Here is a 9,858-nt window from a genome sequence, read left to right on the forward strand (position 1 = left end):
GGTTTCGTGGTGTAGTTGGTTATCACGTCAGTCTAACACACTGAAGGTCCCCAATTCGAGCTTGGACGAAGCCATTAATAAATTTTTTTGCAATTATAATTATGATATTCATTTGTCCGTGCAGAGGTGAAGTCATTTGAATTTTTTTTGTGATTGAAGTCCAATCACATATTTGTAACATTGTAGTTATGCATGATAGAGATCATGAATGTCAATGTTCTAATAAATATAAAATTCCACATTTAAATAATGAAAGTCTAGAAAGAGAATGATAATAATCCGTAAAAATAAAATATGATCCAATTTTAGGACAAGAAGTTTTCAATTACATAAACATATAATAATACTTAATACTTATTAAGAAAACAATAACACAATTTATAAGTTTTATTCCTTTAATTGTTTTAGCTTGTTTTTTTTTTTTCATATGATAAATCATTCTTAATGAAAAGGTCCATTTAAGAAGATTACAAATAATATACAATAAAATGTGTACTTAAAAGCAAAACATAATTCAAAAAAATATGATAAATCATTCTTAATAATAAAAAAGTCCATTCAAGAAGATTACACACAATATACAATAGAATATGAAAATAAATTATATATATACTGACATTGTAAAATTATTTTACACTCTCAATCAATCACAATCATGTTAAGTGTCAAATCATACTGTTATTTTTAATAAATTATATAACATGATTAAATGTTAAATTTTGATTGGATGACAGTGCAAAACTATTTTACACTGTCAATACACTACCTTTTGACTCATAGAATATATATTATTATAGAGATTTTGTATTAAACAGAATAATAATAAAAAAAACAAATTTTTGGAATATCTTAAAAGCATTATAGAATTATGCCAAACACTTTAATGATATTGAATCAAATCATTAAAACCATTTAATGAATAAATGTCAGATAATTGTAAGAGAAACATTACTTAAAATCACTCTAAAATTCTTGCCTTTGTGACATGATACCATGGTATAGATACCTTGGCTAAAACTTCTCGTATCTTATCTTGATTCCATTTTACTACCTTAATGGCACATGACCTTGGTTAGTTGTTTGCTGCTCGAGCGATGCTCGAGTTTGTTTGCTTTTGCTTTTATGTGACGTTTTCCTCATAGGGTTGCTAGGCTTAGCATAGAGTTCCCTTTTGTATGCTAACATAGGTAGAGATTTCCCTTTCGCCTTAGGTTATCTTTTCAAGCATATTAAAACACAAACCAACTCTTTCTTTTTCTTTTGCCTCACGACGCTTAAGAGCACGTTATTTCCTTCCTACCTCCCTTGCTTGGCTCTCCAAAGGTCGAGCTGTAGTAGGATGCGAATGTAATTGTTTACCTAAAAAAACACAAAACAAACAAAACTAGTTAGCCGAACTACGATAACTTAGATTCCTTAAATGGGATACGTAGGCATTGAGGTATGGCCTAGGCGAGCACAACTTTTTATTTTCCATATATTTTGCATCCATTTTAGTTCTTAGCTTTAGACGTAGACTTTTACACCCATAGATTAGACAACAAGTGTGGATCCCATCGAGTACGATGGACGTGATGGGTGCTAACACCTTCCCCTCGCGTAGCCGAATCCCTTACCCATTTCTCTTGTTCGCGATGGCTTTGCTTATCCTTCCCTCGAGTTTACTCTATGTTTCATTTCTCTCTTTTGGGATAAATACACACGGATGACGACTTTATTTCTGCGCCACTTTTGCGTTTGTACTTGGATGAAAATCTCAGGAGTGACATTATCCTAATTATTATATTTGCCCTAGGGGATTGATAATTGTAGGTTTGGTTTTATGTTTGGGATTTTATGATTAATTGTATGATTTGGATGAACTACCACGATGAATTTTTTTGATTGTATAATTAATACGATGTGTGATGTTGTTTATTGATGAATTGGTAAATGATAATGTGAACTAGAATCAAATCTATCATGTTTATGGATTTGAAGGTCTAGGGTTTGATGAAGATTGTTGGAGGTATGTTGAACGGTTGTGTTTTTGTGATTAGAATAATTAATCCATTTTAGAACTAGGTTAATAGACCTTAAATCGCAGGAAAATAATGATTCAAATCTGTTTTGAGACAAAAGTTTGGGACTGGTACGATGCAGGTCGCGCAGGATTTTTCTACAAAATATCGCAGAGCCCGCTTAGCGCGCATTTTGAAAATAAAAAGAGAGTCAAGTCAGAGAGGAACACGCTTAGCGCGGTATAGGAACTGCTTAGCGCGGGTTCATAGGACGAAATTTTATATTTTCAAAAATGACTTCAGAATATGGAAGCTTATATTTTACCCTAATTTCTGAGAATTTTCTAGAATTTATCGTGTATGTTTGGGTAGGTTTAGGGGGCAATTTGTATGGAACTTGATTATGTGAATTCATGTATTTCTATACTTGATTGTTATGAATGTTGTTGTGTTGGTTGATAACATGATAATTGATGATTATGTATTGAGTTGACCAAGATATTTATGAAGTTTGTGCGTTTGAATAATGATATGATTTTGATGAATAAATGAATGACGATGCTATTTTGACTAGTCGTGGTCGTTGATTTTGTGACATTAAGTATCAAGCATTCATAGCATGATTGTAGGACGGGTGTCTAGTGATGTTTGTAGGACGATAGTCCAGTGATGTAGGTAGGACCATTGGTCTAGTGATGTTTGTAGGACGATAGTCCAACGACGTTGGTAGGACCACTGGTCCAGTGATGGCTCTTAATCCCATTGTGAGGATTGAGTGCAATATTGTGATGTGCTTCGGTTCCAAGCGGGAATCGATCCTATGGTGGAGATCCTTGGAGAACGATGACTGAGTAATTAGTTAAGTGTTGGTACCACATGCATGAGTCCATTGATGTTGCATTGCATTGTTCTGATATTGCATGATTGAAAGATGTTTAATTATTCGTGATGTGAATGCTTTAAATGATGATTGTGAATGAAATGTATGTTGATGTCATGAATAAATGATGATGTGCAGGTGTGAGTAAGTATGTGAAGCATGAGGATGTGTTGTATCGATATATAAGTGATTGATTATTTATATACCACTACTATATTGATTCCTTATGTCTTCTGTAATAATTATGAAATACTCACCCTTTCTGTTTGAATATTTTCTTCATGTGGATAACGCGCGGGTAATCAGGAGTAGTCCGCTGAAGTTAGAGGATAACTTCGTGGAGTCCTTTTTATTGTTTGCTTAGAATAATGGAGTCTTGCTCTGATACGTAACATCGGTGTCGGGATCGTTGTGTTAGTAACTATTATGTTCACTTTTAGTTATTTGAATTTAATTTGAGTTTGATGAATTACCTTTCATGAGATTATGATGTTTTGGGTTATTATGACTCATGAACTATGAAGTTCGATTGATGTTTTATAAAGTTGATTAAAGATGTTTTAAATTATGAATTCCGCTGGGAGATATCATGTTTTGTTTTGTGATGATAATGGAGTATAGCTAATTAAATTTTGAGAACCCGTGTTATGGAGCAGGACATTTAATCTGTGAAGTTTTTATGAAGATGTGACACCCTTGTTGGTGGTTTTAAATTGATTTAATTTGTATTATATTGCAAATATTTCTCGTGGGTTATAGAAGGGTGTTACATTTATCGGCCATTAAGTTCTTCTCCGAAAAACGGATTAATGTTGGTTGTAATTCTTCTTATTTGTGTAGGTTTTTCGAATAATACACAATGCCCCTTGTACTCACTTTTGAATGAATCATCGCTCATTAAAAAAATATATATTTGAATTTATTTTGTTAAGAGTTAATCAACCTTGTCTACTTATTTTATTCAAAAATTTCGTTTTCAAAATATTTGATTCTCTATTTCCTTTGTCTCGCGATTCTCCTCTTCCCACTAAAATTTTTCATTTTCTCTCTTCATATTGTGATTTTCATCTATTCATGTTTTGTGTTTTAATTTTAGATAATTTTGTATTTTTAAATTTTTTCATTTTTCCTCTTCATATTGTGATTTTCATCTATTCATGTTTTGTGTTTTAATTTTAGTTAATTTTGATTTTTAGTTATGTATTAATACTTTAATTTGATTTTCATTTATTCATGCACAATTATTTCAAGTCGATTAATATTTTATATATTTATCAAATTGTAATTGATTAAATTGTAATTGATTGTTCTGATCTAGATTGCAGGTTACTTATATCTAAGAGCCAAGACATTTCAATGGATTGTGTTTTGGCGGATTTGTGAATTTTTTAAGTGAGGTTGTTAGTTTTATTTTTTACATATCACATTGTAACAATTATAAGAAAAAAAATACTTATTTTTCTTGTAACAATTTATAAGAAAAAACATTCATTTTTCTTGAAATAAATTATAAGTAAAAACATCAACTTTACTATATTTAAGTATTTTATTCTAAAAAATACATCTTTTCAAGGTGAAATTAAATATAAATTGCATTTAATTTAATTTCTCTCTCATTTTTTTCCATAAACATCAACCAATCAAAATCATTTTAACATCTTTCCCATAAAACATACTTAAATAAACATCAATCAATCAAAATCATTTTAACATCTTTCCCATAAAACATACTCAAAATCATTTTAACATCTTTTCCATACTCAAATAATTGTGAAAATATGAAAAGAGGGAGAATATGAATAAATATTGTGAGAAAGTTGAAAGAAAATAAAGAAACAAAACTAAGACATGAAATGTACGAGGGAACTAGTAAGAAATAATTCCATTACCAGTTTAAACAAACACACAAAGATCCTGATAGTTGTTCAAAAAAAAAAAAGAGGAACCTCATCATACTCCATTACCACCGAACCAAAACATCTGAATATAAATACAACAAAATATCAAGGAGAAGAAAATCTGGATTGAGGAAGGAGACAAACTCATATCTAATATTTTTCTATTAAAATTTTAGATCTACTTTTTTGTTCTATATTTTTACAGTTGTTGTTGGGATATTATTGTTGATATTGCGTTATTGTTTTTTTGTTAATGTTGTTGGAATTCCGAGTTTTGTTAATCGTAAAGTTTAAATTCAAATGTTTTGAGGTGACACAGACACCACATGGAATGATGTCACATCCGCTACATTCGTGCCTTTGGATTAAGCCTTAACTTAATTGGATTTCTCTGTCTTTGTGCCTAAGGCCGACCTGAAACAGTGCTCCCAAAGTCGACCATTGTGTAGTAGTGTGGAGACTAGAGATTATCAAGACACTTTCATCCCTTATTACAATACTCCTGACCCACTCTTGTCTGATAAGGCTTGATGAGTGGGAACGAGTGACATCGGGAACATGCACAATGTCAGTTTTTTACTAAGTCGTTTCATGTGATCGCTTTTGCACATGGCCCTAAACCCCTAGGATAAGGCGTGACTCTGTCATTTAGGATTCTCAAGTGCACTTACGTGCCTTTGCAATTCTGAGGCGAATCCATCTGCTGATTTTTCTCTTGCCTACCTTCCTTTAGTCTAGACCGTATATTTTCCTACCTTGCATAACTATATAAAAGTTGTTTCCTTTTTTCAGGTTACGTTTTCATTCCTTGCTTAAATCATTTATCTCTTTCACCATTTATGATTCTTTTTCCTTGAGCTCCAGCAAGACTTTGTCATATCCATTTATTTTTATTCTCGATTTTGTAACACATTTTGGTCTTTTGCATTTTTTAGTGGTTCATTTGTCGGTGCTTTGACTTCACCTCTTGAGTTTTTCTAAGTACCAATTCTATCTCTCTTGTTTATTGTTGTTGTTCTATGCTCGTTCCTTTAGAAATGACTAACTTAGAAGATATACCCACAAACTTTATTGATATATCTAATGACAATGACATAAGTGACGTCTCGTCCCGTATATAAGTAGTATACCTAAAGGTGTTGAATGTTGCTCCTTTGACACTTATTCACCCCATCAAATCTTGTACTCCCTCGATCTTACAAAGAGTAGTCAGTTTGTAGAAAAAGTGTTCCAAAATGAATGAACCCATTTCAATTTATAATGCAAAGTAATTCATGTATTTTTCTTCCAATCATACCCTTTAATAGCATCATTCTCTCTCTCTCTCTCTCTCTCTCTCTCTCTCTCTCTCTCTCTCTCTCTCTCTCTCTCTCTCTCTCTTCCTTTTGTATAGATTTTTCTTAATACGTGTGAAATGGTCAACTGCGCGTTAATTATTGTGAAAGTGGAACAAAGGTACTTAATGATAGTTATGAGTCAATGGGTTCTGTGTATGTAAACTGTAACACCCCTTTTCTAACCCCAAATATAACGTATTATTCACAGAGTAAAGTATGCATACAATCAAAGAGGCGTCACATGTTATTTTCATCACAATGAAAACCTAGAACAAACATACCAACATGCACTAATCATATCGTAACACATTTTGAAAATATCATGCTTTCATAAATTATGCATATCGCATGCAGAAGAATTATAACTCAAACATTTCAATGAATATATCCCATACTATATTCATCTACCGAACTCAAATAACATATCCAATTATGCTAAACCAAATCAAATCTAGGCAACATGGCCATCAACAACATATCCAAAGTATCGATTCAAAATATATACAAGATAGCAATATCCAAACATAAGCATAAGTCAAATAAAACCCCCCAAGTGTTACATGATCAGAGCATATGACTCGCTACCTAATCAAACAACAAACTCAAGAGCTCCTCGGCTAAATCCTCGGACAAGCTACTACTCATCGGAACCTGCACGATGTCACGATGAACATCATTCAAACAGAAGGGTGAGAATTCAAATTATTATAGATAAACATAATAATGGGAAATACAAAACACAACAAGAATACATTTCACAATTCATCACTCTTCTCAAAACATACATTCATACACCATGTATCAATTATCACACAAAACAATCACATTGATACAAAAACAATCACATAGCACACAATGTGACTCGAATGTAATAAATGTGACTCAATGCATGTGGTACCATGTGAACCCAAAGTTTCACCGCTTTCCGATTCAATATCTAGAATCCAAGCCACGCTTCCGATCCGGACAAGACCAAAGCCACCATTGTGAACCCAAGTTTCACCGCTTCCGATTCTACCTCTAGAATCCAAGCCAACATGTGAACCCAAATTTCACCACCTCTATTTCCGATCGAGGATCAAGGTCAACCATGTGAACCCAAAGTTTCACCGCTTCTATTTCAAAGCCACCATGTATGCATGTGCAATAAGACTTACAATATATATATATATATATATATATATATATATATATATATATATATATATATATCTGTGTGTGTGTGTGTGTGTGTACGCAATTAAGATTATCACACAATCTTAACATACCTCATACCACAATAATTCGCACAATTCGAATTATCCACCAAACGTTGCACAACATGCATATATCATCAATAAAGCATTCACATAGCATTTATCAATCACAATAACATATAGCATACAAGTCAATCAATGTCATTCTCAACAATTCTCCAAAAACAACATATAAATTTGCTAAATCTAAGCATCATGTATACATACAATTACCAAAACATATGCAATTAAGAATTATCCATATAATCTTAACATCCAAGCATATTACCAAAATTCAACTAATTGAATTATTCCACCATCGTACAAAACACATTTATCATACGACAATTACAACAATGCATAACAATTAGCATTCATCGTTTCCAAATATCACAATTAGCACATGGTACAAAATACCAATACATGTTATCCACAATTAACATTAATCCATGACATACACTATCACATAATGATTAAGTCATAAAGTAATCATTCTCCACAATTGCATTTAAATAGCATACACTCACTCGCATACCTCATGAATATCATACCACATAACATATCAACAAATGTTATTCATAATTCATCGATTCATAACTCACATATACGTAATTACATGTTATTCACACAACAACATCATAGTTAATTCAATAAGTGCCAACCAGTTTTATCCTATCACATAGATAATAACATTGGTTTCCTAATGCTTCAAACGGCGCATAAAAGAAGTTACGGATCAAAAGATATAACATGACACGGTTAATTCAACTTCTTAATAAAAGCATATTATTGTTAATTCATCACAAGGCATCATCATTGGCTCATACAGTTCGAATACATACAACTAATTGCATGTAGCATACAACATCATTATCAATTCATACCGATCAAACACATATAAAAAATATAAGTTATATTAAATTATTATCTAATGGTTTTCAATCCAATTTAATAAGATAGGAATTTATTTTAGCTTTCCAACGGTCCAAACGGCGCATCAAACGGACACCCGAGTCAAAAGTTATTGAATTTATAAGTTTTTCAAAATGCTGTCAAAACCAGAAAATTTGCTGTTACGGAAATACTGTCAAAAACCAGAAAACTGCTGTTGCGAAAATTCTGTCTGCTGTTGCGAAAATACTATTTGCTGTTGCGAAAATACTACTGTCCAGCCCAAATTTTTCACCATAAAACCATGTTAATCCATCATTTTTCATGAAATAAATAGTTATACAACCTATATACATTACATAGCAACTATTAGGATCATAAAAACAAGATTCTAAGCTCCATTAATTTTCACCAAAATTCCAAATCAACCATTTTCAAGTAAAACTTAAACATACATATATGCACTAAATCATGTTCTATACACATACCCATTCATGGAATTCAATATAGAAACAACATAGCATATATAAATCATCAATTTCATAGATTGAAACATAAATTCATGTTAGGGTTTTCAAGAATATAACAAATCCCCAAATCCTAACTTCATGGTATCTAACCCATTCCTAATCATGCATTTTCTAACTCAATCATCATTACCCACTTATATCTACTTATAATAACTTGGATTCACACCCTTACCTTTTGATTTTAATCCACCCTCTTCAAGAATCTACAATCCTCTCTTCTTTCTCTTCTATGCTCTCTTCTCCTCTCCCTTCTATTCTTCTTACCAAAGTTATCAAAAATGAAAGAATGACCTAACTCTTTCCTACTATCCTTTTTTTTAATGGGCTTAACCCACAACTCAATTTCATATTTTATTTCTACTACTTAGGCCCAATTAATTATATCTCTCTAATAACTTAATTAACCTATTAAACCCAATAAACACAATTATACACAAAATTAATTAATTCAATTAATTATTATATCTCATAACAATTAAATAATTATTTAACACACCAAGTAAAATAAAATAATATAATAAAATAAATACGGATAAAATCCTCTAATAACTCAATGTCTCATATTTCCGGTCTAATCTTAATTACTCAGAAAATTCCCAAAACGCTAAATATTAACTCATTAATATTTCTAATACTAAAAATATTAACAATTTTGATTAAATATTGATCCGCTATCCCGAACTAATACCGACTAAATCGTCCCAAAACGCGAAAATTTCGATAAACATAAAAAAGACTAAATTAAGCAAATAATTATTAAAAACACCAAATAATATAATTACTAATATAATTAATAAAAATCAGGGCTAGTCAAAATGGGTGCCCACCAAGCCCGAAAAATCATAGGGCCCGACCCTTAAAAATTGGAGCCCATATTTTTTAGGGTCTTCTTAGCCTAGCCCTGAAAAGTCCGCTACCTATTAGGGCTAGTCCATATGGGCTGTGGGTAGCCCATCAAGCCCGCATAATTATAAATTTAAAAAAAATATATCAATATTTATATTATCTTACTCCAAAATAGCATATTGATTTTTCTCACTTCACTAAATTTTATCTCAATTTTACTCAATCTTTCTCTTTTCAATAT

At 31.6% G+C, this 9,858-nt stretch overlaps 1 non-coding gene across 1 annotated transcript; it reads left to right on the forward strand.

Moving 5' to 3' along the window:
* TRNAV-AAC (transfer RNA valine (anticodon AAC)) lies at positions 1-74 on the forward strand. Its single transcript has one exon. It is a non-coding gene; the product is annotated as a tRNA-Val (tRNA).
* Positions 75-9,858: the final 9,784 nt, after the last annotated feature.

Source organism: Vicia villosa, linkage group LG6 (assembly GCF_029867415.1).
Source record: "Vicia villosa cultivar HV-30 ecotype Madison, WI linkage group LG6, Vvil1.0, whole genome shotgun sequence".
In the NCBI taxonomy this organism is placed as follows: domain Eukaryota; kingdom Viridiplantae; phylum Streptophyta; class Magnoliopsida; order Fabales; family Fabaceae; genus Vicia; species Vicia villosa.